Here is a 27,034-nt window from a genome sequence, read left to right as displayed (position 1 = left end):
AGCCAGAATCTGCTTTTTGCCAGAGGGGACGTAGCAATGATTTGCAGCTGTGCCACGTTTATTACAGGTTTTAAAAAATATGTTTTATTACCTATTTATGTGCATCACCAAGACTACCTGCAGAAAACAAAGCAGGGGGAAAAAAAACTATTCCAAGATGAAAAAAGCCGAGTTCAGCTGAGAGCCATCAGCCTTGCCTGGGCCACGCAGAAATCTACACACTCAGAAAAAGCTCCACAGCGATCAGTCTTTGAGGATGGGCCACACAGTGACCCCAACTAAACTCCCAGCAGGGAGTGGAACCAGGGAGCAAAGTCAAGCCAGATCCCACAACAAAAGCCCAATGTGGTGGCCCAGCTGGGGGACAGGATGAGGCTGTTTGAAAACAAAGAAGCCGGCAGAGAGAGGCAGCCGCCATCACGTCTCTCAGCGCCAGCCCAGCAGAACGAGGCTCTGGCTCCCCAGCAAGAGGGGAGATGAGTCACCGGGCATTGATGAGAAGTCAGGGGGTCTTAGCATTATCCTTTAAGTTTATGTCTCCCCTGGGATGACATCATTTCTGTCAGCAAAAACCCGTATGTCAGTGGATGGCCATGAATTCCGGGATGGACACTGTGTGGAGGAGGCAAAACTCTCCCCAGGGCCCTGGCTGTGATGGCCAAGAGCCTGAAGCAGGTCTCTGGCAACCTTGCTTATGTGGCTGTTGTTGTTATTAATTAGCTTGTCATTACGTGACCTTCGACAAATCACATCTCTCATCTTTAAAATGGGGATAAGCATATCTGTGATTTCTTTCTAACCCGCAAGAAAGCCAGTTAAAACACTCCAATGTTTCACCTTGCATCCATAGATGTGGTGCAGCGAATTGGCACAGATGATACCAAGTGTCAACAAATGATGCTTCTCCACTGGGGGAAGGCAGGCGTGCTAATGCCTCGTGGGTGAAGCTGTCAGGGGTCCAGTCTTCCTGGAAAACTTCAGAATTATGCCAGAAAAGTCACTGAAATGTGCATAAACTCAGTGATTTCATTGCTGGGCATACACCTCAAAGGAATAAAAGGGGAAGGAAGAGGGAGAGTTTCTTAAGCACCTACTATGTGACAGGCACTGTGCAAAGCGCTTTACAAATGTTAGCTTATTTGCTGTAAAGAGGTCAAAGAAAGGAAACAATCTCCTACGTGCCAAATTCTGAATATCAGCAAAAAACTGGAAACACATCAGGTCTCTAACACATGGGAAGTGGCCATACTAGAGAAAGACAGAGACACAGACACAGAGAGAGAAGGAGATGGAGGGAGGGAGATAATAGAGGAAGAGAAGGAAGGAAAGGGAGAGAGAGAAGAGAGAGAATGTGTGTGTGTGTGTGTGTGTGTGTGTGTGTGTGTGTGTGTTTTGTTTTATTTTGTATGCCTCGGTCTCTCCACAGACCTTTTGGTCAGGGAAACACCACAGCAATTGTAGTTTCCCATGGAGCAGGCACAAGGATACTCCCTTGTCTCTACATCAGGGTTTGGGGCCTGAGAGCCAGGATCTGGGATTCTCCAGCTTAATCCCCAACATGAGCAGTTTTGCTTCTGTGTGGCTCATTTTCACCAGGAGGATTAAGTCCCTAAAAGACAACGTATAAATATTTGGGGTCCAGCTCCTCGTAAAAGTCCCCAGAAGGCCCCAAGGCAGATTTTTCCCAAGCCTGTCTGACCCTGCCACATCAGTGGGATTTCTTCAGCCAGCCCATGCAAGTCAGGAGGAAAGAGAGGACAGGAACCCAGGACCCCTGTCCTGTCCACGTCAAGGTCAAGAGACAGCTATTCTTGACTAAAGATTGAAGCTGGGCCACGACCCTTCTACACCACTAGGATTCTCAGGCACTTGGTTAATTGTCTAATTTTGTTCGCATATTAACAATACCTACTATGTGCTGGGTGCTGAGGATACAAAGTGAAAAAGTCCCTGCCTTCAAGGACCTCCTATGCTAGGAAGGATGTCAAGGATAAAAAGGAAGAAGACTCTCACCCTCCAGAAGCTTACATTCCATAAAGAGAAATAGCATAAATGGCAAAGGACCCTGGATGGAGGCTGGAGGGTCTGGCTTCAGATTCGAGCCCCACCCCTGAATAGCACCCTCCTATGGGCCTCAGTTTTCTTACCTGTCAAATGAAGGCACTGGATGAGGTTGCCTTCCAAATTTCCTACGCTAGGAATATTTTCTGGATTCTTTGGTGCTCAATTGTCCTTTTCAATCTCATCTCTAGAATCGGGGCCAGATCTCAGAATTAATGCTGACAATTCTCATGTATAGGGTATCATGGAGAAAGCACTGATTCTAGAGTCAAAAGGTCCAAGTTCTAATCCCACCCGTCATTTGATTTAACTTTGATTTAATCTGGCCCAGGTCACTTAACCTCTCTGGGTCTCAGTTTCCTGCTCTGTAAAATTAGGGGATTGGACTATAGCTATAAATCTACGAACCTATGAATCATAGTGGGCAACAGGGCTGAGGAGGATCTGAACCCGCAACTGACACAGTAAAGGGAGAAATGGAGGGGAGATGAGAGCAGGCGCTTTTGTTTTGGAGCTCTGGAAACTCCATAGACCAGACTTCCAGATACTATTACTATCAGGAGAGAGAGAGAGAGAGAGAGAGAGAGAGAGAGAGAGAGAGAGAGAGAGAGAGAGAGAGAGAGAGAGAGAGAGAGAGAGAGAGAGATGATACATGGATAAATGACTGACAGATAAAAAATGATGAATGGAGAGATCATAGATAGTAGAGAGAAAGAAAAAGAAAGAAAGAAAGAGAGAGAGAGAAAGAAAGAAAGAAAGAAAGAAAGAAAGAAAGAAAGAAGAAAGAAAGAAAGAAAGAAAGAAAGAGGAAGGAAGGAAGGAAGGAAGGAAGGAAGGAAGGAAAGGAAAGGAAGAAAAAGAAAGAAAGAAAAAAAGAAAGAAAGAAGAGAGAGAGAGAGAGAGAGAGAGAAAGAAAGAAAGAAAGAAAGAAAGAAAGAAAGAAAGAAAGAAAGAAAGAAAGAAAGGAGAAAGAAAGAAAGAAAGAAAGAAAGAAAGAAAGAGGAAGGAAGGAAGGAAGGAAGGAAGGAAGGAAGGAAGGAAGGAAGGAAGGAAGGAAGGAAGGAAGGAAGGAAGGAAGGAAGGAAGGAAGGAAGGAAGGAAGGAAGGACGACAGAGATCCATTCCCACTACCATAGTTTGTAGATGAGGAGACAGGCCTGGAGAGATGAAGGCATTTGTTCAAGGTCTCCTGGTTAGGAAGTGGCAGATTGAAGATTCAAACCCAGGACCTCTGGATCCAAGTCCAGTGCTCCTTTCCAGAGTCATACCCAGGAACTATTGTTGTTGTTAATTGTTGTTACTTCTGAAGAAACTACCACAAGCTTGGCCTGAGGCCAAGCAGCACAAAGAACAAAGTTTTCTGGGATGGGGGGGGCATGGGGGAGGGGAGGGAGAGTGGTGAGAGAAGAAGGAAGACACACTGCCTCTAGGGGCTGGAGAGTAGCAGCAGCAGCAGTAGTAGTAGTAATAGCAGCAGCAGTAGTAATAGTAGTAATAGCAGTAGTAGTAGTAATAGTAGTAGCAGCAGCAGCAGCAGCAAGTAGTAGTAGAAGTAGCAGCAGTAATAATAGCAGCAGCAGTAGTAATAGTAGTAATAGCAGTAGTAGCAGCAGTAGTAGTAATAGCAGCAGCAGTAGTAATAGTAGTAATAGCAGTAGTAGTAGTAATAGTAGTAGCAGCAGCAGCAGCAGCAAGTAGTAGTAGAAGTAGCAGCAGTAATAATAGCAGCAGCAGTAGTAATAATAGTAATAGCAGTAGTAGCAGCAGTAGTAGTAATAGTAGCAGCAGCAGCAGCAGTAAACATTTTCCAGGGTCCTGAGCTCTACAGCCAACATTAAATCCATTTGTCTTGGGTTGAATCTAATAAGAGGGAATCAAACACGGATAAAAATAAAATCTTCTAGTTGAGTTTTTAAAAAATCAGACTCATAATCTCAAAATGGGGAAGCAATGGCTAAATGGGCAGCTCAGTGGCACTGTGGATAGAGCGCTGGGCCTGGAGTCAGGAAGACCTGAGTTTAAATCTGGCCTCAGACACTTACTCTTTATGTGACTTTGGACAACTCACTTCAGTCTGTTTGCCTCAGTTTCCTCATCTGTAAAATGAGCTGGACGAGGAAATAGCAAACCACTCCAGTATCTTTGCCAAAAACAAAAACCAAACAAACAACCCCCCCAAAAAAACTGGAGAGTTGGACACAACTGAAAACCAGCTCCTCAACAACAACAGAAACCACACGGCTAAACAGAGATTCATCTGCAATGCCCGAGGCTCTGCAGTCCACACCAGAGGCACAGCTAAGTCTCTCAGGACCCTGGAGAGAGAAGCAGCCAAAGGTGATGCCCAGTCTTCTCCGCCAGCCAGGCCAGTGCTAGTGGGGCGGTCAGTTCTGGGCTCCCCATTTTAGGGTGGACGTTACAAAGCGTCCGAGGGCTGACCAGGAGGATGAAGGGCCTTGAGTCTGCGTCCTTCGAGAATCAGAAGGAGCTGGGAAGGTCTGTCCTGGAAAAGAGAAGCCGAGGCGGAACACCGAGATTGCCCTTGAGTATCTGAAGAGTCACTGCTTGGAAAAGAGATTAAACTTTTCATATTTGGCTCCAGAGGCAGAAACAGGAGCAGTGACCGGGAGTGAGAGGTAAATGTAAGGGAAAACGATGTAAGGAAGCACCCCCAAACAGACTGAGCTATCCCAAGCGGAATGGCCGGGTCAGAGCCCATGGGCACCCCTTCTCTGGACGACTTTAGACAATGTCTAGAGTGGGCTAGGCTTCTGTGGGCGGGAGCAGGGTGGCCTCTGAGTAGGGTGTGAGGCTCCAGGGAGACAGAGGAGGTAAGGGATACTGAGTACTATGACTGTTACTGTTCTCAGCACACAGTCACCAGGCCTCCAGAATGGTCATGATTTCATTCCCTGAGCCTCCTACTGCACTCCTGTGGAGGTCAATCGATTTTTATAGAGTACCACAGGCATCTGCTGGCAGATGTTTAACAATGAGGTCTCTCTGGAAGGAAAAATAAAAGTATGCACACAGACTTTTAACTTTAATCTGCACTATTCACCCATTCTTAAGTCTAGATAATCCTTAAAGCAATAGCTCAAGCCCTGAGTTAAAGTGACTGCTGATCTCCTAGGTGTAAAGGCACACACTGGACATTTTCATGGGCTGTCACAGGCTGGTTCAAGCTGGTTCCAGCTCAACCCTGGCTCCAGCTCTGAGATCTTGTGATGAAGTGAAATGGGGCCTAGCCCTGTCATCTGGCGGCTCTGTGTTTTCAGGGCCTTCTCTGTCCTAGAGACAAGAGCCTTAGACTAGGAAGGTCCTGAGTCCTCTGTGCCTGGAGGAGCCCTGGAAAAGTGGACCCAGAGGCAAAGCTGGCCTTCGAGGTCCCTGCTCTCTGCCTGTGGAATGGCCACCTCCCAGCCTGGAAGGTTCTGCCTCCTGCCTTCTTTCAAGATTGGCTGAAACCCTCCCTTCTTCAGGGGAATTCTGAGTTCCAGTTCTGTTTACGAATATGTGATAGTGGAAAGAACTGCTCCTTGAAAGAACATTTTTAAGTGCTTGCTATACATCAGCCACTGTGCAAATACAAGAGAACACAGATACAAGAAGGAAAGGCAATTCCCTTTTCAGGAAGCTTGCGCTCTAAGGGTGGAAGCCAACTCATGAATGGTGGCTGGAAAGAAACCTTTCCAGGGCAAGGCAACAGGCTTGGAGGAAGAGGAATCCAGAAAGTGAGTCTGTACGTGAGTGAGGTGAAGCTTGACTGCGGTCATCCTAAAATGGGGGTCCCAGAGAGGGAGTCACCAATCGGGAGAAAAAGGTTACCTGCCATTTATGTAGTTTGCAAAGTATTTTACATTTTGGTCCTCACAATAACTCTGTGAGGAAGATGTTATTATTACCCCCATTTTGCAGATGAGAAAACTGAGGTTGAAACCGGTTAAGGCAGAGGTCCAAGGTCACACAGGCAGAATATCAACATAGGCCATCCTAAGGGCCGATCCCACATTCCTGCCATCATTCCACACAGATGCACAGCTAAAGTTTCAACTATTTGGTAATAGTTTAGGTGGAGTCAGGCATGTCATGTTGACCTCTGATTTGGACAACATGGTCTCTCTGGAGAGACTGTTCCACTTGAAGATCTTTCCATAAACGGTGATGACATCTTTGGAAAAATCACAGCATGAAAAATGCATCTTCCCTCAGCGAGAGCCCTGACCCCTCCATTCATCTAGGGCTCCCTTGGCCCTCCAGCCAGGCCCCTGCCCCAAGTGGAAACAGCCCCTGATGCTGGAATGGCACGTCAAATATTTGGAAAACGAAAGAAAAGTATGTCATTCCAAACTTCCTCATTAAGGCCTGAGCCGACATGTCGGGAAATGTCGGCCTATCGTCTCTTAGGTCTTCAGATGCACCAATAATAAGGCCGGACGGAATCTCCAGCTCTTATTTTGATTGACTCCATGGCTGCTGCAGGGAGCAGCTAACTGGGTTGCCTGGAAAGGACAGTCCCTTATCTCCGAGGCAGCCACAAGGCTCCCAGCTGCCCATGGGCACTTGATGGGGGGTGGGAAATGTTTAAGCTTTGATACAACAACCTTTAGAGCCTCAGCCTCCAGGAATCCAATCTTATCAAAGGTGACCTGTGGCTCATGCTGTAGGGATTGTTCAGACACACCATAACCGATAGAAGGAACACAACCTTTCTAGATAACGGAGGCTGAGCTGACCAACAGAGGGAGATAAAGCCGCCCGGCAGATTGCCAATCTCCCTTTCTGTGACAGCCCATCTGGAGTGTGGCTCTGCCCATGTCCTTTTCCAAGGCCTTTACTGGCGCTGGAATGTAAACACACAGCCAGAGCATTTTCCCCAAACTAATCGATCTAGACACAGGGCTGAGAGGAAGAGCAAACTCCTTGAATGTCAGAGTTTGGACTCAAAGAGGGCTCAATGGCCCAATCCAATAAGAAGGAGAAGGGCAGAAATATAAAGTCTGAGACTTGGGTTCAAAAACCAAGTACAAGATTGGGGGAGAAAAGGGTAGACCATAGTGTGTCTGAAAAAGATATGGAGGCTTAAGTAGACTGCTAACTCAGTATGAACCAATAGTGTGGTCTTACAGAAAAGGAAGTAGATTCTGTCTTAGGCATAACTTCTAGGAATGAGGAGGCAGCAGATGGAGGTCTGGTCATCGACAAATGGGAGAATGTATGCACCAGGAAGACAGCAAGGAGGGTGAAGGACCTAGCACTCAAGACGTACGAGGATCAGTTGAATTAACCAAGGATGCTTAGTGCAGGGAAGGGAAGCCCTGGAGAGGGTGCAGCAGAGCCGGGGTCAAAGATCTGAAAGGTTGTCGTGGGTTTTTCTTGTTCCATCTGAGAGGAGAGAGGCAGGAGCAAGGGAGGGAAGGTGCAGAGAATTTAGGCTTGGTGATCTACAGGGGGGAACACCTTTCTAATAATCAGTTGTCCAAAAGTGGAATAGGCGGCATTAAAAAAAAATGTTGGCACCTGTCTGCCATGTTGTCATCGGGATTCTTTGGGGGGTATGAGCTGGACTTGTTGCTTACCGAGTCCCTTCCACCGCTGGCATTCTGGGACCTTGCAGCATCCTCTTGGACCTCTCATCTCCATGTCTGTCCTATGGCCAGAGTTATTCTCCTCTCCTCTTTCCACCCCCAGCCCTGCTGGAGAGACATTTCTCTCCTCATACATTAATCACTGACAGCACTGCCCTCCCTCCCCCACACAAGGAAAGCTCCGAGAGGGGACCTCGGATGAGAGTAACAGGCTTCGAAGAATCCACATGGCTTCTCCATTATAGAAGGAGCCTGGCTGAATTCAGATTGCAGGGTAATGAAAGTTGGGAGCCTCTCCCTCACTGCCCATAACTCAAGTTTCTTGTCGTTATTTTGCTCCCCAGAGTGGAGGCTGCTTATTGATCTAAGAACTGGAATCTAAGCCGGGGCCCATGACACACATCCCAGTGACCTCACTCAGGGGCTGTGCTGGAATAACAATGAATAATGAAAATGCTTCTCAAAAATAAGTTGGGTTTGTCCTTCAAGGGTGAACTTGCTGTCCTGGAAATAGTGTACTTACTGATGTTTTGGATTTTCCAAAAGGATGAATTTCTTGGCAACCATCAGATTTAAAACCTGAAAGGAGCCTAGGAGGCTTTCTGGTCCAAATTCCCAAATTTTATGGATGAGGAAACCGAGGCCTAAAGAGATCATAGGATCATGGATTTACAGCTAGAAAAGATCTTTGAGGCTCTCGAATCCAATCCCCCTCCATTTTACCAATGAGGAAACTGAGGCCCAGAGAGGGGACATGAACACCCCCAAGGTCATAAGGAGCAGAGCCAGGATTCTGTCCAAAGAAGTTTGATATTTTTCAAAGTTTTATTCATACATTTTGTTTTCACAACACATTCATTTCTGTATATATTACTCCTTTTATCCATTGAGCCGTCTCTCGTAATGCAGAAATTAAAAAAAAAAAAACAAGCAACAGTTCAACAAGACCCACTGCATCCGATGGTGTATGCTGCGTTCCACAGCCACAGCCCCACCTGCAGCATGAGGAAAGAGGCACAGTTTCTCATCTTTTCTTTGCAAACCAGTATGTTAATCCAGTGCTCTCACCGCCACACCATGGTGAAGTCACTGGGATCGGTAGCGTGGGCCCAGGTCTGGATTCCAATTCTTATCTCAGCAAGAAGCCTCTACTCTGGAGAACAAAATAATGACGGGACACTTGAGTCAGGGGTGGTGAGGGAGAGGCTCCCAGCTTTCATTATCCAGCAATCCAAATTCAGCAAGGCTCCCTATATGCTCCAAGAAGGCAGCACAGCTCATGGGTCAGAATCCTCTCTCTGGGTTCTGACAACCTAAGCCCAAAGCCTGCCCCTGCCAATTACGACTCAGTTCAATTCAATAAACATTTATTAAGCACCCACCATGGGCCAGACACTGTGCTAAGGGCTGGGGATACAAAAAACCAGAAAAGACAGTTCCTGCCCTCAAGAAGCTTACTGTCTAATGGCAGAGACAACATACAAATAGAGACAAAGCAAGCGAAATACAGGAAAAAAAAGGAAATAATTAACAGAGGGAAGGTACCTTGGACAAATCATTCAAGTCTTCCTCTTTGGGGTTTTCTTGGCAGAGATACTGGAATAGTTTGCCATTTCCTTCTTTGGCCCATTTTACGGATGAAGAAACTAAGGCAAACAGGGTCACACAGCTAGTTAACTGTCTGAGGCCGGATTTAAACTCAGGTTTTCCTAATCTGAAACCTAAAACTTTATCCATTGCGCTGATAATGTATGCAAAGAGCTTTGACTATCTTAAAGCAGCATATAAACATCGGGTTTTATTGTCTTCCAAGAACAGCAAACTGACATCCCAAATGTTATCTGTGGGGGCAGCTAGGTGGCGCAGTGGATAGAGCACCGGCCCTGAAGTCAGGAGGTCCTGAGTTCAAATCCGGCCTCAGACCAAATGCTTGACACTTACTAGCTGTGTGACCCTGGGCAAGTCACTTAACCCCAATTGCAAAAAGAAAAAAGTGTTATCTGTTGACTACTATCCATGTAGCCTCCAGGAAGTTATTTAAATTCTTCTGGCCTCAGTTTATCCATCTGTAAAGTGAGGCAGCTGGAGAGATGAGTCCAAGGACAGTCTCTCAATGCTTTTGTAAATGGGCGTCCTACATTGCTGAGCTAGGCTGGTCCTCTGATGACAGCTGGTGTTTGCCTGTCTGCCAGGCCCAGACTCGAAGCCTCCTCAGCCTGGTAGGACCTGCCGGAGCTTATGCTGCTCCCCAGCATGACAAGCCAGAGGAAGAAGACTTCAGTGGAGGAGCGTAGCCCAGTGTGGGCGGATTGAGCCCCAATCGTAGCCTCATTGTCTGTCATGAGGACTTTACCTTGTCAGGGCACTGTCTTCTTTCTCCTGTGGATTTAACTGTAATTACTCGACATCTGGATCAGGCATCCTTTGTTTTTTTGTGGGGTTGGAAAACTGAAGTAGTTTGGAGACAGTGACTAATCTGCCATCTTGCTGGCCATGTGACCAGGATGAATCATTTTCTCTTCTCCCAACTCCATCCCCCTTCCCCCAGGAGCTCAAAAGCTAAGGATGACTACTTGTCAGGTCCATGGAGAAGGGAATCCTTGTTCCCGCTGAGATCTCTTCGAGTCCTGCAATGCTGTGATTCTGTGTGAACCAGGATTTTAACTGATGACTTTCTGATCCCAAGACCAGTGCTCTCTCCATGCTGCTATTAAGCACCTACTATGTGCTAGGCCTGCGTCAGGCATTAGAGGCACAAAGGCATAAGTGAAACAGTCCCTGCCTTCAAGGAGTTTCTATTCTTGAGGTAGAAGCCACATATGCACATTGAGGGAGGGATTAGACCTATAATTTTGTTGGTATAGGGAATTCCTGGATGAAGAATCCTCTCTACCAACTGTCTTCATTCCTCCCTGGACATAACTCTTGCAGACTTCCTCCACCATACCTTAGCGACCTCCTCCCCCCGTCAGCTCATTCTAACCCTGGACTTCACTCATTGGAAGCCCCTCCACCCATAGCCTCTCCCTCTGGTTGTCTGGTTCCTCCCAGAGCCTCCACCTTAAGGAAGACACCCAGGCCAGTCATGTCTTCATTCCCGTGCAGGCTGCTCCCCAGACCCTTTACCATGGCCTCATTCCAGGTGCCTCCATCTCTCCCCTCCTGCCCACCTTTTCCACTCCCTTTTATATCTCATCTTTCCCCATTAAAATGTAAGCTCTGGAGGGCAGGTATTCTCTTTCTTTCTGCCTGTATTTGTATTCCCAGCACTGAGCACTGTGCCTGGCACAGTAAGCACTTAAAAGATGCTTATTGACTTGACCAACATTATAAGTTGTACTTTTTAGTCTTAGAGAGTTTCCCTCAAGCATAAAAAAGTTAAGGGACTTGGCCAGGGTCACACAGGCAGTATGTGTATAAATGCATGCAAGACACATTTAAGATAAATGCAAGGGAATGGGGACAATGGGGAAATTAGCAGCTGGGGAATCAGGAAAGATCCAGGGGAGGAGGGAGGGCTTGAAATAAGCCTTAAAGAAAGCTCAGGAATCAAAGAGATGGAAATGAAGAGGCATGGAGAGTAATGTAGAATAGGCTGCAAAAGGAGGTGAGAGACAGAGTTGTGAAGAGCTCTAAGTGCCAAAGAGCAAAGTTGGTGTTCGATTCCAGAGGTAATAGGGAGCCACTGGAATGTATGAACAGGGGAAGTAACATGGTCATGCTTGTACTTTGGGAATATAGTTTTAGCTACCATCAAAGGACCATAGATTCAAAGCTAGAAGGGGCCTCAGAGGTCATCTAATTTGAACCCCCCTCTCACAAACAAGGACAGAGAAACCTAGAGAGTTTTACAAGATTTCCCCACAGTCACAAAGTAAGCAGAAAAACTGGGCTTTGAAACCAGGCTCTCTCACTTTTCCCACTGCATTAGAGACCAATAATGTAATAGCTACCATTTATGTAGCACTTTAAGCTTTGCAAAACACTTTACAAATATTTTCTCATTTTTACCCTCACTATTAACTCTGAGAGATGGGTGCTGTTATTATCCCCATTTTACAGATGAGGAAATTAAGGTAAACAGAGGTCAAATAACTTGCCCAGAGTCACACAGCTAGTAAGTGTCTAAGGTAGATACTGGAGTGGTTTGCCATTTCCTTCTCCAGCTCATTTACAGATGAGGAAACTGAGGCAAACAGTGTTTTAAGTGACTTTCCCAGGGTCACACAGCTAGCAAATGTTTGAGGTCAGATTTTTTGGTCTGGGAGGTCATAGGGGTGGTGATTGGAATCATAATTGGGAAGCATGTGCCTTCCAGGAATGTTAATGTCAATCTGATTCTTGCCTCCAGAGCCAGAGATAGACAGTGATAGAGAGGGGACATGGGAGGTAACACAGCCCAAAGATGGCTGGGAAGCAATGGGGCGGACATAGGGGTTATAGGTGGGGGGTGATCCAGCTAGTTCTGGAGGTTGTGCACCAACCACCAGCGCAGGGCTCCAGGGCAGGAGCAGGGGAGGCCTGAGCCCCACCTGAAAGGCGGCCAGAGGCAACACCAATTGGATGACCCACCAGGCAGCTTGTAGTGAGAATCCTTTTTTACAAATGGGTTGGAATAGAGGACCTTCAGGGATGCTTCCTGGACTGAAGTCTTGTCATTTTGTAAATGATGGCCTGGTATCCCTGGGTTCTGCTGACTTATGTAAGGTGGGCCCTGGAAGACTACTGGCTTCTGTTGGTATGACCTGATAAACCTGTCTGGAGGACCACTGAGCAGTACAGCTGGGAGGTATATTTGAAAGTGATATGTGTGGTTGGCAAAATGACCATCAGTGTGGGTCTGGCCTAGCGAAGGGCTCCTGGTCCAGCTAGAAACTACAGAAATCCAAACACGAAGAAGTGGGCCCACCTCAGCTCTGAGAAACATATCCCAGACTCCATGAGGGCACAGCAGGTGGGGACCCGCTGGACCAGTAACCATCTGGGAACAGGCCCAGGGGTGCATGTTGGGGGGGGGGGTCACTGTTGCTCTGAGTCACCTAAGTCAGGTGGGCAGGTCCACCCCAGAGAAGGAAGGCAGGCAAACAGGACCATGCCAGCACGGGGGATGAAATAGCAATGGCCTCTACCCCTTGGAAGTGTTCTTCATAGGCTGGCACCAAGTAATCCAGAAAGCTTCCTGAAGACAACCCTGGCTGCATGCACACCCCTCCTTACTGAATGGCCCAGACTGCAGCTGCTTGGCCTTCCACTTCCTCAGAAGCGAGGGACGCACCTCAGAGGGCAGCTGCTCAACCAGGTTAAATGGATGATCCAGGGCCAATCAGGTGGGATTCAAACCCAGGCCTTCTGACTTAATTCTAGCTCCTCTCACGATACCCCAAGGCCTCATCCTGCTTCCAACAAAACACCCTCCCCAGGTGCTTATTAAACACCCAAATATATATGAAGTGCCTACTATGCTCCCGGTTCTGTGCTAAGCACTGAGGATATCATTGACAAGCAAAAACAGCCGGCAAAGAGTCTGAGGGAGGAGACAATGTGGCAACGATTCAGCACAAACGCGGCACGGACAGGACACTGGAGGGATCTCAGAGGGAGGGGCAGACCAGCATCAAGAGAAGCTGAGGATCCAGAGCACACTAACCCTTGGAGGGGTGGGTTGAAGGGATGGATCACGTGTAGGAGGTGGCTTCAGGCCGAGTCTTCGGAAGCATACACGGGAGAAAGGCACGCCTTCCAGGCATGGGGCTACCCCCAGGGTGGGGGTGGGGTTGGTGTTCCCACCTGTCATTCCTGCCTCCATGCTCCGGGAGGCGTCCCTCTGTGGGCACGCAGACCCCCCAGCCTTCCCCAGGACACAGGGGACGTCATCGAGGGTGCAGCTCAGCTGAAACTTGAAACAAAGGCAGCATTTACAAACTGTCCAGCTGGAGATCTGGACAGAGATTTGGGCCAGGCACACCCCCCCCAGGCGGAGCAGACAAGTAGTACAACAGCCTCGGCAAGGAAATAGTTCACACTTTAACAACGTTGCACTTCCACCAAAATAAAACAAAACCAAAAATTCCCAGGCAAATACTTTTTTGAAGTTTCCATTCGTAAAGCTTTAGTCTATGATGAATCCAAATATTGAGGTCCCTTTTGCACGGCCAGTTTTCAATTCTGTGTCGAAGAATTTTTCCCTATGGTATCATGGCAAGAATGCTGGATTTGACTTCAGAGGCTGGTTCCCAGCTCCACTGATTAACCTTGGGGAGGTTACTGCCCCTCTTTGTCCTGTTTCCTTATCTGTAAAATGAGGGGGGACTGGAATAGGAGATTTCTAAATTCTTTTCCAGCTCAAATATTACGATCCTGACTCTCAGTGGTGGGTGTCATAAATGCATAAGGGGAAGATATTTTGAATATTTTGAATATTTTTACTGCCTACATCTGTCAACCAAATGGACCACTTGCCGTTCGTTCCCCCAAATCGACATTCCGTGTCCCATATCTTTACCTTTGAACAGTTTAGCAAGGAGCCTATACTCAGGTCAATAATTATAACACAAAATAATTCATGATGAGGGTGATTGACAGGCACAAAACCAAGAGATGTGTGATGTCTAAAGGGAAGGTCATCATTGACCTGGGGATCAGGGAGAACTCAGTCCCATGCCTGGGAGGCACTCTTTTCTCACCTCTGCACCTTAGAATCCTAGCTTTTCTCAAGGTTCTCTCCAATGAGAAGGCTTTCCCAAACTGCCAAGGATTGGGGGATCATCGAGGTAGGGCTGGCAGGGACCCCAGAGGTCAGATAGTTCAAACTCCTTGTTTCAGAGACAAGAAAACAGAGAAATTAAATGACACCCACTTGTCACAAAGGTAGTGACCATCAGAGGCACGATTTGAACTCAGGTCCTTTGACTCTAGAACAAGTGTTATTAGTGAGCTCTCCTCCTCAAGTTAACCTGGAGGTACTTACCTGTTTGCATGATAATGTCATCCCCAAGTAACCTCCCCTAAGCTCTTTCGTTTCTGTTTGTCTATCTCTGGCATAGTGCCTGTCCCCTAGTAGGTGCTTTTAAAATGTGTATTAGATTGGATTAAATTAAATTAGTACTTGAGATAGGTTCTAGAGGGATGTTGTAGTTAGAGACAATATTAAATCCCTTGAGGGCAGGGAGAGGTTTTGCCTTTCTTTATATCCCTGGCCCTTAGCTCAATGCCTGGAACTTAGTAAGTCTTACTTAACTGCTTGTTGACCCACTTGTGTGCATTTTTTAAGACTGGCTCCCATGCCTGGAAGTCTTTGCCTCTTGGCTTCCCCAGCTTTCTTCAAGTCCCAGCTAAAACTTCATCTTCTACCAGGAGTCTTTCCCCTTCCCCTTAATTCTAGACAGATAGACAGATAGATAGAATGACAGGGGAATAGATGGATAGATAAATTAGATAGATACTATGGACAACTATGGACAATGATGTAAGCTATAAACAATTATGCACAAACAAGATACAGATAGATGTACATGATATCTATGTGCATAGATTATGTGTCATGTGTAGCTACGTGCTGTGTTTAGCTATCCATTCTAAGTGGATTTGACCCATCTCAGGGTCCTCGGCTCTGTGATTTGCTTCCTAGACGCCAAGCAGGGGCTGTGATTATGCATCTCTGGTTTACAGACAGCAGCATGATTCAGTGGGCAACAGAGCCTCAGATTTAGAATCAGAAGATTTTTCACTTTCATTCCTTGGTTGGACCTTCTAGAGCATGATGTCATCTGTTCGGTTGCTTAATAACAATACAAGAACAATAATCATTCACGTTGAGACAGCACTTAAAGTCCGCAAAGCCCTATAGAAATATCATCTCATTAGATCTTCACAACAACCCGGGGAAGTAGGTGCGATTATTACCCCCATTTTACAGATGAGGAAACTGAGGCAGGCACCGGTTAAGTGACTGAGCCAAGGTCACACAAATCATCTGAATCTGAAGCTAGATTTGAACTCCATCCTTCTATCCACTGAGCCATCTGCCTATCTTCTTTGAGCCTCAGTTTCTGCAGCTGTAAAATGGGGATAATAAAACTTCTCTCATAGATTTCTTGTGAGGATCAAACCATGTATACAAAAGTGCTTTGCAGACTGTAAAAGTGCCACACGAATAAAATTCAATTCAATTCAAGAAGGAAACATAAGGCTTTACAATTTGCCGTGTTCTTTCCTCACGAGAACTCAGCAATGTAGGTATTCCTAGTATTACTATCCCCATTTTATAGACTAGGAAACTGAGGCTGAGAAAGAGAGAGAGAGCCAATTGAAGCTTTTTAATTAAAGGTATTAAATAAATTCTTAGAAAAGAAGTAATCCATTGAAAGGGTAAGACTCAGTACATTGTGAAAGCCTCTTGCTTTGCCAAAGGGCCTATTTCTGAATACCATAATAATGTGCAGCATGCTGCATGAGTCAGTGAAACCAGGACACCCTCAAATGTAACATTCACTATGTTCATTTCCCCTTCTCAGGCCCGTGGCCATGCTCCTGCTCTGGCCTCCTTGCTCCTGGATGAGGAATCCAAATTGCTGCTCTCTTGGCCATGTCGAAGAAAAGTCTGCATTAGCACACTCTGGGGAGAGGGAGGTACCACCTCTATGCCTTCAGGCAAATTGCAGGGACTCAGCTTAGCTGTGGAATTCTACCTGGCATGGCTTGACATGCACAGCTCTAGACTGGCTAGACTTTTTTCTTCAGCCCCAGTCCCTGGGCTCCAGATGGAACTCTGAAATTCAAGTCAAGACTTCACTACCTGACAGTCACCTGACATGCCTGTGCTCATTAATTTTGATTCCTGAGGTTCAAGTAAATTCAGTTCCATTTGACAAGCAAGTTCTGACTCTGCACAGAATCTAGTTATAAGGTACTGAAAAATACACAAAGTTTAGACAAGAGAGGTTTCCTGCCCTCAGAAAGCTTATAGTCTAGCAGGGGGGTGACATATGTATAGATTCATCAATCGACAGACATTTATCAAGCTCCTAGTACGTGCCAGACATTGTGATAAATGCTAGAGATGCAAAGACAAAGGGAGAAAAAATAGTTCTTGCCCTCAAGGGGCTTACCTTCTATCGAGGAAGATAACACATATATGTTTAAGAATGATAGGAACTAGAGCACTTCCTAAGGACCTGAAAATATCCGTTAACAAGGGGTCAGAACATGTTTATTGCCACAGAGTTAAAACCTGCTTAGATCCATAGGAGATATTCCAGTCAACCCTACCCCTCAAGGCTTGGGACTTGCCAAAGTGTTTACATTTTGTTATGTTTGGAAATGAAAGTAGTGGAAGAAAAAAATTGTATCACTCCCTCTGGGTTCACTTTCTCAACAAGACTCTCAAATTTATACTTTGGGTGAATATTTTTTCCTTCAGGGCTCAAGGTGTAACTCTGAGGCATTGGAGTTTCTAGGGATAATAATCCCTCACCAGCCCCCATCCAGTGTGTTCCAAATTATCAATCAACCAGTTGAGGTCTAGTAGCTTTTTAGAAAAGGGATTTACTGAGAGAGTAGAGTAAGAACAGAGGCTTTAAAATAACCCTCCTAAGCTGGGGCATCCTTTCTTCTTGTACACACACACACACACACACACATTCCTGGGTAGAGGGGGGTCAAACTCAGAATACAAAGTCTCAGGTACATGTATGGAGAACATATAAAAGCCAAGGGAGAGCTCAAAACCATTGGCCTTGGGAGTCTTTTCCTCCCTTCATGGAGACTCAGGAAGTTCCCTTTCTGTGTAGCTCTTGCTGAATTTCAAGGATCCATGCCTTTCTAGGGTTCACGGACAGTATTCTCTCTATAATAAGCAATCACAATCTCTGAAGCTATTATTGTCCTCTACAGATTGTTTTTCCACCTTACTCTGCAGGCATTTCCTCTTCCTTTGGCCACTCTGGTATCCACTGCTATGGACTCTAGTTGCCAGAGGGACCTTTGATGACTTTGATGGATCTCTGATCACCTGGGCACTCCCCTCTCAAAATACTCCCAGATGCCATTTACTCAGTTCCCTTCTTGTTCACCTATAGCCCAGGCCTGGGGAGGCTAAGAAGAGACATGAAGGGTAGAGCCCATCAAGGAAATTCCAACTGTCAGTAACAAAGCAATGGTCTTTTCAGAATCTCAGCATTGCAAAGGATCTCAGAAGCTGACTTGTCAAAACTCAATGTGACCAAGAACCATCTCTGTAGTGAATCCAACAAGTGGTCCTCCAGGCAGAGCCTGAGAATCAATTAAAAAGGGCTGAAAAGTTCTATGAGTTTTCTCCTAGTGAGAAGGAGCTCACTGCCTATCAAAGCTGCCCATTCCATCTTGAGGTAGCATCAACATTTAGGAAGTTTGTCCCAATATAAAATGAACTGTTTGCAACTCCCTCCCTAGAGGAGCTAGGAGGCTGAAAGAATAGAGTGTCAGGCCTGGAGTCAGGAAGAACTGAGTTCAAATCCAGCCTCAGAAACTTGCCAGCCGTGTGACTGTAGGCAAGTTTATCTCAGTATCCTCAACTGTAAAATGGGGATAATAATATCACCTTCCTCCCAATGTTGTGAAAATCAAAAGAGATAGTATTTGTGAAAAAAAATGCTTAGGACAGTGTCTAGCACATGATGCAGCTATAGAAAAATTTATTCCTTTCCCTTCCTGAACAGCATAACATTAAGGCCCTTCATTTACTTTTATATGTATGTCAAGGGCTTAGTCCAGTGCTTAGCATACAGCAAGTGGTTAATAAGTGCTCTATTTATTCATCTAGCAATCCAGCCCCCTACCCATCTACTAATCTATCATGTATCTATCTATCTGTCCATCAATCTGTCCCTCAACTATCTACCAATCTATCGTCTATCTATCCATCCACCCATCCATCTATCCATATACCTCTTCATCTTTCTATCTATCCCCCTTAGCCATCTACTCATCTATCATCTAGCTCTCCATCTATATCTACATGGATATATACCACACAATTTTCTGGTTTTTTGTGGCAGACCTCTGTGTGGCCTGGGCTCTCCTTTTTTGACTTGCATTGTTTCATGTAACTAAAGTCCTCCTCTGGTGCCCCATCATGGCCTGAGGGGCAGGGTACCCTAGAATCTGGAACGATATACTAGCAAAGCAAAAGCCACGGCCAATACTAGTGAGCAGGGTGTACTTCAGGATTGGAGCCCACTGACATCAGTGATATCTGTTACCTGAAGGTAGACTGAGTTTGGAGGGCTTCATTCTCAGGAGGGTCATAAGACCGTGGATTCTTCAGTCCTTGAAACTGTCAAAGGCTGTCTATGAAGGGACAGGGAAATGGTGATCTGTGTTGACACAGGGAGTACCCCCCCCGCCAATGAAATCACAGAAACCAAACTAGTATGTTCTCCTTGAAACTACATTCCCCATAAGATCACGCATGAATCTGTAGCCTGAGGTACTCCTAAGTTTTCATGAAAAGCTGCTTAAAAAGTGCTTGGGGAATCTTTTAGAGCTGAAGAAGACTTGAGGTTAGCTAGGGAGAGATGGGGGAGATGGGAACTCTGTTGTGACCTTTAGCATCCTATCCATATATTGATAACACCATGAATTCCAGGGCCACATCAGCCCTTCCTCGCCTACGCTGCCATGCTGGGGACATAGCTCCAAAGAGAACTTTGCTCAGACCGTCCTCCTTGCAAACTGCTGGTGGATTATCACACGGACAAAGATCCGCACATTCCACCATTCACACACTCATCATTTTTAATATCTACAAACTATTCCATCGTGTCAGTTCTCCACAACTTGCTTAGTCACTCTCCTGCTCTGGGGCAGTTGGCCATTTCCCAGGTTTTCACTGTTATCAACAAGCCTAGTATAAATATCATTATTCAAATTGTTTGTTGTTTTTTTTCCCCCTAAGTTACTTCATTGCAGTAGATTCCCAGAAGTAGAATGATTGGGTAAAAGGTTATGAGCAATCTCTGCAGCATTTGTCAAATGTTACCAGACAATGACTTTTGCTAAGAAGGCCTCAGCAAGAAAAGCCACATCTCAGAGGAAAGCAGAAAAATCCCAGAGGCTTTTCAGACTGGCTGCCTTGGATTGGGGTGCTTAGTGCTAGAAAGCCATCAATGGAGAAAAAGGCAAGTATTTATTAAGCCTTTACTGTACGCCAGACACAGGGCGAGGTGCTGGCGATACCAAGACAAGGAATGAAAAATCTCGACTCACCCAGAGCCTACATTCTAATGGGGAATAGATATAACATAATGTAACATAATATCATGTAATATGATATAATATAATAAAATTTAATGTAACACAATGTAACTAACATAACAATGTAATGGAGTGTAATATACTATAATGTAACACAATATAACATAACATAATATATGTATAGACATATACACATGTATATATATATAGAGAGAGAGAGAGAATAAATATAAGAATAAATGCAAAAACATACAACGTCATTAACTATAAGGCAATTAAGGAGGAAAGGCGCTAGCATTAGGGGATCAGAAAGGCTTCCTGTAGAAGGTCAGGCTTGAGCTGCGTCTTGAAAGAAGAGAGGGATTCTCTGAGCTGGAGGTGAAGAACAAAATCATTAAAGGCATGTGGGTGGCCACTGAAAAGGCACAAACACAAGAGACCCAGTCATAGTGTGCATTTTATGTGGTGCTTTAAGGTTTATCCAATGATTTGCCTATATCTTATTTGATCCTCATGATAACCCAGGGTCACACAGCTGGTAAGTGTCTGAGGCAGAATTTGAACTCAGATCTCCCTGCCTCCAGATGGCATGTGGAGGAGCATCATGTGTCAGGAACAGAGAGACCAGTTTGGCTGGATCAGAGAACATGGGAGGGGGAGGAGTGTATAATGAGGCTGGAAAGCTAGGCTGGGTTCAGCCTATGGATGGCTTTCAAAGCTAAGCAGGGGAGATTATATTTTATCCTGGACACAAAGGGGAATCACTGGAGTTTATTAAGTAGGGCAGGGACATGATCAGAGCTGTGCTCAAGGAAAATCCGTTTGGCAGCTGTGTGGAGGATGGGCTCAAGAGAGAGGAAACTTGAGGCAAAGACAGCGATCAGAACTCTATAGCAATAATCCATGGTGTGGGCATGTGGACAGAGAGAAGGGGCCTGACCCAAGAGACGTGGAGGAAGAAAGAGTAAAGCCTGGCAACTGTGAGATATGTGGGGTCACGGAGAGTGAGAAGCTGAGGGCAACACCAAGACTGTACATCTGAGAGACTGGAAGAATGATAGGAAAGTTTGGGAGAGGGATGAGTCTGGGGGAGAAAGACAGAGAGGTCTGTTTTGGACATGTTGAGGTCAGGTTGTCTTCGGTTGGAAGTAGTTAGTGAATTAGTGGGCATTGATTAAGTTCAGAGGAGAGACTGGGGCTGGATAAAGATCTATGGGTCATCTTCACAGAAATGCTCATTAAACCCATGAGAAATGAAGTTACAGAGAGAGTAAGAGAGAGGGAAGAGGAGGAAGAGAGGAAGGAGAAGGAGGAGGAGGAGAGGAAGAAAAAAGAGAGGAAGGAGAGGAAGAAGAGGAGGAGGAGGAAAGAAAGAAGGAAAGAAGAGAAGAGAGAAGAAGGCCTATGACACCCATAGTTAGGGGGTATAATGTAGATGAGCCAGCCATGCAAACTGAGGAGTGATCACACAGATAGGAAAAGCAGGAGTGAATATTTCAGGAGAAGAGGGTTTTCAACACTGTCAAGTGTAGCAGAGAGGTCAAGAAGGATGAGTACTAAGAAAAGACCATCAGACTTAGCAATGAGATCTTTGGCAAACTCCAGAGACAGTTGTTTCTGTTGGACAATGAGATTAAAAGTCAAAATACAAAGGGTCACAAAGTGACTGAGGGGAGAGGAGGTGGAGGTGAGGAGCATAGTAGCTTTTTCTAGGAATTTGGCTGAGAAAGGAGGAATAGATATAGGATGGTAACTTGAGGGGATGGTAGGATCTAATGAACGGTTTTGAAGTATGGAGGCATCATTATTAGCTTCATTTAAAGATGAACAAACTGAGGCAGAGGTTAAGTGACTTGCGCAGGGCCACACAGTTAGCATACGTCTGAGGCTGCATTTGAATCCAGCTCTTTATAAGCCCCAAGTTCAACATCCTAGCCACTCTGCTATATCTCAGCACTCAGATATTCTCTGCCTGCATCCAATCACACATATGGAAACCAGGGGAAGGTGGGGAGTACTTGGGGGGGAGGGTGAATTGCACTGTGTGATGGTGAAACATCCCCTAATTGGCTGCTTAGCCAGAAGAAATGATGCGACTGGCCTTTCAGAGCTTCCATTATTTTCTGGTTTCGATGCATGAGGACTATTTTGATCTGTGGCCAGAATGTTGGGAGGGGAAGAAGGGCAGCTTCCACTAGAAAGAAGACCAACCCCTACCAATGCTTCCTCTATGTTTGAACGTGTCATAAAAAGTATAATAGCAACCACAGAGCAGTTGCTATGAAGTGAATCTAGCCAGTTATAGTCCTTACAACAGCCTCTAAGAGAGTACCCCTCCAATCCAGTGATGACTAGCTTGGGGACAACAGGGCTTTGGTTCAAGGCATCCATATATGAGAATAGGGAGGTGAAGTGAACTCTTCCTTCTTGTGATGACTGCCATCCCCACATATCGCCCTGACGTCCGATAATGTTCTGTGCATCAATAAAGTATAACTACCCAAGGGGCCGATGATGCGCAAGGTCCCACTGGAGCAGTCCCTCCCAGCCTATGAGGCAAGGGGAGGCAGTGAAGTTTAGCTTTGCCTTCTTCCCTGGTGTAATTATACCAAACTACTATTCAGAGGGAGCACTGGTCTCCTCCTCACCCCAAAACTATTTTTGACCCAAGTGAAAATAGTCCTACTTACATCTCTATTCAGAGATCTCCCCTGAAACAAAAATGATTGCTTTTGGAACAGCTATCTACACACTCCACCCAAGCCTGTTCAAACCAAAGGCAGAGGGAAGACGTTCTGAGTATGAGATGATCATTGGGTCACCAATGAACTCCATCGGTTGCAAAATTATGCCTCTCTTCATAATGATGACCATGTGATGATCCTGCTGGTCCTGGGTGATAAGAGTGATCACTGACAGTTACACGGTCACTTACATTGTTCAAAGCACATAACAAACCATCCTCTTAAAGCCTCACAAGAGATATTAAGCGGAGAGGAGTTCTTCCCTCCCTCATACTTCAATGAATGTTATCACAGAAGACCCAGGATGTAATCACAAGGTGCTGAGTGGAAGGGTGTCATGTACAGGATAAGGTTTTCATGTGCAAACAAAATGTATGTCTACATCTCAGGATCCCTTAATTAGATGCCAACCACCCTGAGTAGCTCAAGAAAGGAATGGGCTGTGATTGCCTGTTCAGGTAAGCCAGTCACAATTCAGTGAGCTTTCAATAGCCAGGGGAATTTCAGCAGTTAGCCAGTTCAAAAGTTGGATCCATGAATGAGGGAAAAATCTTGAGAGGGAATCACCCTTCAGGGTGGAGAGAGAAGAAGATTTTCTCCCCACATGTGTCCCTTTTATGTGGGTCTCAGGATCATTTATTCCCACCCTTTCCATGGATATTCTGTGGATCTGTGAAAGAGTGTGTCCCAGACTTCTGGGGGAAATGTTTGTACTAATTATTATTATATTACTTTTAACCTTTGCCAAAATCTAATGGAGTCTACTGGCTGATTATTAATGGAAGTACTCAGGTTGGGGCTTATAGGCTACAATGTTAAAAGTATAGTTCCATAGGGTTACCCCAAGAACCTTGCAAATAGTCTGCTCATTTCTGGAAGACCCCACTGATAAGAGTAAGTGCATGTTCAGGAGCAGGTCCAGAAAGAGGGCTCATTTCTTTGTGCTCATTTTGTAAATGACATGCCTGGACATGGTTAATATGCATCTAAGATCTACCTGAAGGAGCCAGGGAAGGGAAAAGGGAAAGACCAGGGAGAGTTCTTACTGAAGAACAGTCACCCCTAGGTCTCCTCTATGCCTCCTTTGGGGGCCCTGAGCCCTATACCTGATTAGGGACAATCCTAACATTTCCTGATTCTCTGCTTCTTTTCTCCTGTTATCCCCTACTCCTGGTGGCCAAGGAAAGCCAGAAGAAAGAGCCTTGGACCTAGAGTCAGGAGGACAAGTCCCTGTCTTCCATTCACAAACAGTGTGGTAGAGTCTCCAGAGTATGACTCTAGTGTCTAGAAGACCTGGGTTCAAATCCCTACACCTGCAAGCTGGGTGACCACAGACACTTAACCTCTGTGACTTCAGTTTCCTCCTCTGTGAGATGGACATAATCATCCCCTTAATGACTATCTCAGTGGGCTGTTGTAAGGCTCGACAGGAGCACGAACATCAATGATTTTGCCAACTCTAAAGTCCAATAAAACGTTGTTGTTATTCTCTTCCCCGCCAGACCATAAGTTTCTTGAGGGAAAGGACTGGTCTTTATCACTCAGGGTCTGAAAATGCACTCTGTAGATCTGATCACCAAAACAATCCTTGAGGCAGATCTACAGGCATCATTCCGCCCATTTCATAAATAAGGACACTAAAGCTCCTAGATTAAGTGTCTTGCCCAACATCACATAGCTAGTAGTTACACAGGGTTTAGACCCAGCTCTTATGCCTTCAGACCCAATGGTTCTTCTGTTGTCAGGTGCTGCATCCATGGTGCACTGTTTCCATCCGCACCACCCACATGGCGAGACAAGCTTTAATTGCTGCAGTTGAATGAGCAAGTAGATGGATGGAGAGGTGAATATCTATGCTCTGTACTTTATTTAGGGATATCGTGAAGTGAGCACTGGTCTCAGAGTCAGAGGCCTGGGTTAGATGCTGACTCTGATGCTTACTAGCAGCATGACCCTGAATAAGTCACTTAATTATTCTGTGCCTTGATCTCCTTATCTGTAAAATGGGTATAGTAATAGAGCTTTGAGCAGCAATACAAGTAAGAATATTTTCGTGTGGGTCAAAAATAACTTGGGGCTGGAGAGGAGAACATGGCCTTCCTCTGGCGAAGATCATCATGTGTTTCATCAGATGTAAAACAAGCTATTTACACTACTTCACAGAGCTGTTGTAAGATGCTTTGTAAGAATTGAAATGTCTGGAAGTGTGAGCTAGTTTTCTTCTCAGCATAGGCTACAGAGGGAGAGAAAGAAAGACAAAAAGAAAGGAACAAGGAAGGAAGGAAAAAGGAAGAGAAGAAGGGAGAGAAAGAGAGAGAAGGAAAGAGAGAAAGAAAGGAAAAGAGAAGGAAAGAAAAAGAAGGGAAGAGAAAAAGAGAGAAAAGGAAAGAGAAGAGAAAGGGAAAGAAAGAGAGAAAGATAAAGGAAAAGAGAAAAAAGGAAAGAGAGAAAGGAAGAAGGAAAGAGAAAAAAGAAAGAGAAAAAAAGAAAAAAGGAAGGAAGGAAGGAGAAAGAGAGAGAAGGAAAGAGAGAAAGGAAAAGAGAAGGAAAGAGAGAAAGAGAAAGAAGGAAAGAAAAAAGAGAGAGAAGGAAAGAGAAGAAGAGAAAGGGAGGGAAAGAAAGAAAGAAAGAAAGAAAGAAAGAAAAAAGAAAGAAAGAAAAAAGAAAGAAAGAAAGAAAAAAGGAAGGAAGGAAGGAAGGAAGGAAGGAAGGAAGGAAGGAAGGAAGGAAGGAAGGAAGGAAGGAAGAAAGGAAGAAAGAAAGAGAGAAAGGAAAATAGAAAAAAGAAGGAAAGAGAAAGGAAGAAGGAAAGAGAAAAAAGACAGAGAAAGAAAGAAAAAAGGAAGGAAGGAAAGAAAAAGGAAAGAAAAAAGAAAGAAAGAAGAAAATGCTTCTTTATTCTAATGGTTCTTTCTTTTGTGGCTTTCCAAAGATATTTTTACCCTCCATCTGAGATTGAAAACTAACTTGATTCTGAAGCTGCTTTTTATAAAGTAGTTTATAAGAACAAGGATGGAAGAGAATGCAGGATCATACAAGTTTACATTCTCAGATCAAGGCAAGGAGTGAGCAGGCTGGGGATTTTGCAGAGCATCTGAAATCCCTAACATGATGAGGAGGATTCCGTCTGTTCGACATGCTCCTAAGAGGTCTAATCAGACCTTTGCAAACACAAATAAATAAAAATTGACCTTGTATTGGGTTGAAATGTGGCCTGAAAATAATCGTGCCCCATGCAATGAGGACAAGCTGAGATTAGGTGTCCAACTGCTTACGGCAAAGTCTTCCATGTTTAGAAAAGAAAAAAACAACAACTCTGTGAACTGAGGTCTGTGTCGGGGCTTCAGGGGCATCTGTTCCAATGTGACAAACAAACCCAAGGGATTCACTGAAATCATGTCAAGAATTTGAGTGGTTGAAGGAAAAAGAGCTCAGGAAACCTTGTGGCTGGTCCCAGTGCTGCAGCTAACCAGCCAGGTGACCTTGGACAGTTTATTTTCCCTCTCTGGCCTTCAGTGTCCTTACCTCTGAAATGAGGAACACGGGATGATGACGATGATGATGATGATGATGATGATGATGATGATGATGATGATGATGATGATGATGATGGCGGTGGCTAGCATTTACACTGCATTTTAAGGTTTGCAAAACATTGTCGATGTTACTACATTTGGTTCTCTCAACCCTGCGAAGCTGGTACTATTAACCTCATTTTACTGTTAAGGAAACGGAGGCAGGCAGTGGGTAAGTGACTTGCCTAGGGGTCCCACTGCTGAGGTCATATTCCTGGCTCCAGACATGCCTCTCTATCTTAACCTTTGTTGTATCCTGGACCTTTGGGCAGTATCTGGTGAAGTCTCTGGACTCCTCAGAATCATGTTTTTAAGTGCATAAAATAAGATATGTAGGTTTACAAACGAAAGCTGTTATTGGATTCTGTCAATTAAAATTCTTTTTGAGAGAAAGTTATCCAGATTAAAATAAAATGTTTACCACCCTCAGGTGAAGAAGCCTTCATGTACATGATTCTCAGGGTTCTGAAGATTCAGCCGTCTGGGCTCTGACCCCCTCCATGGGGGGTCAGCTCAGTTTGGTGGTAGCGTCTCTATCTTCACAGCCCATTTGTGGGTAAGGAGTAAAGTTGGACAGTGGGCTTCAAACTCACCTATGACCTACAGTCAAATTCTGATTCTGACTGAGCTAAAAGGAACAAGGCAATTGGCTGAGCCATCATGTGACTCAGCTAGAGAGTTTCAGAAGCCCAGGCTCCACGTGGTAAATGGAGTGGGATCCTTGCAAGGGGAAGAGAGAGTTTCTTTCCTTCTCTATCCCTCCACCCTGGTAAATCATGTCTACTAGACTAGGCACTCCTCCCCTCAAAGGAGACACCCCATCCGGTAGAATCTG

This window comes from Phascolarctos cinereus, unplaced genomic scaffold (genome assembly GCF_003287225.1).
Source record: "Phascolarctos cinereus isolate Bilbo 61053 unplaced genomic scaffold, phaCin_HiC Scaffold_5;HRSCAF=322, whole genome shotgun sequence".
NCBI lineage: Eukaryota > Metazoa > Chordata > Mammalia > Diprotodontia > Phascolarctidae > Phascolarctos > Phascolarctos cinereus.
Note: the sequence above shows the minus strand (reverse complement) of the source record.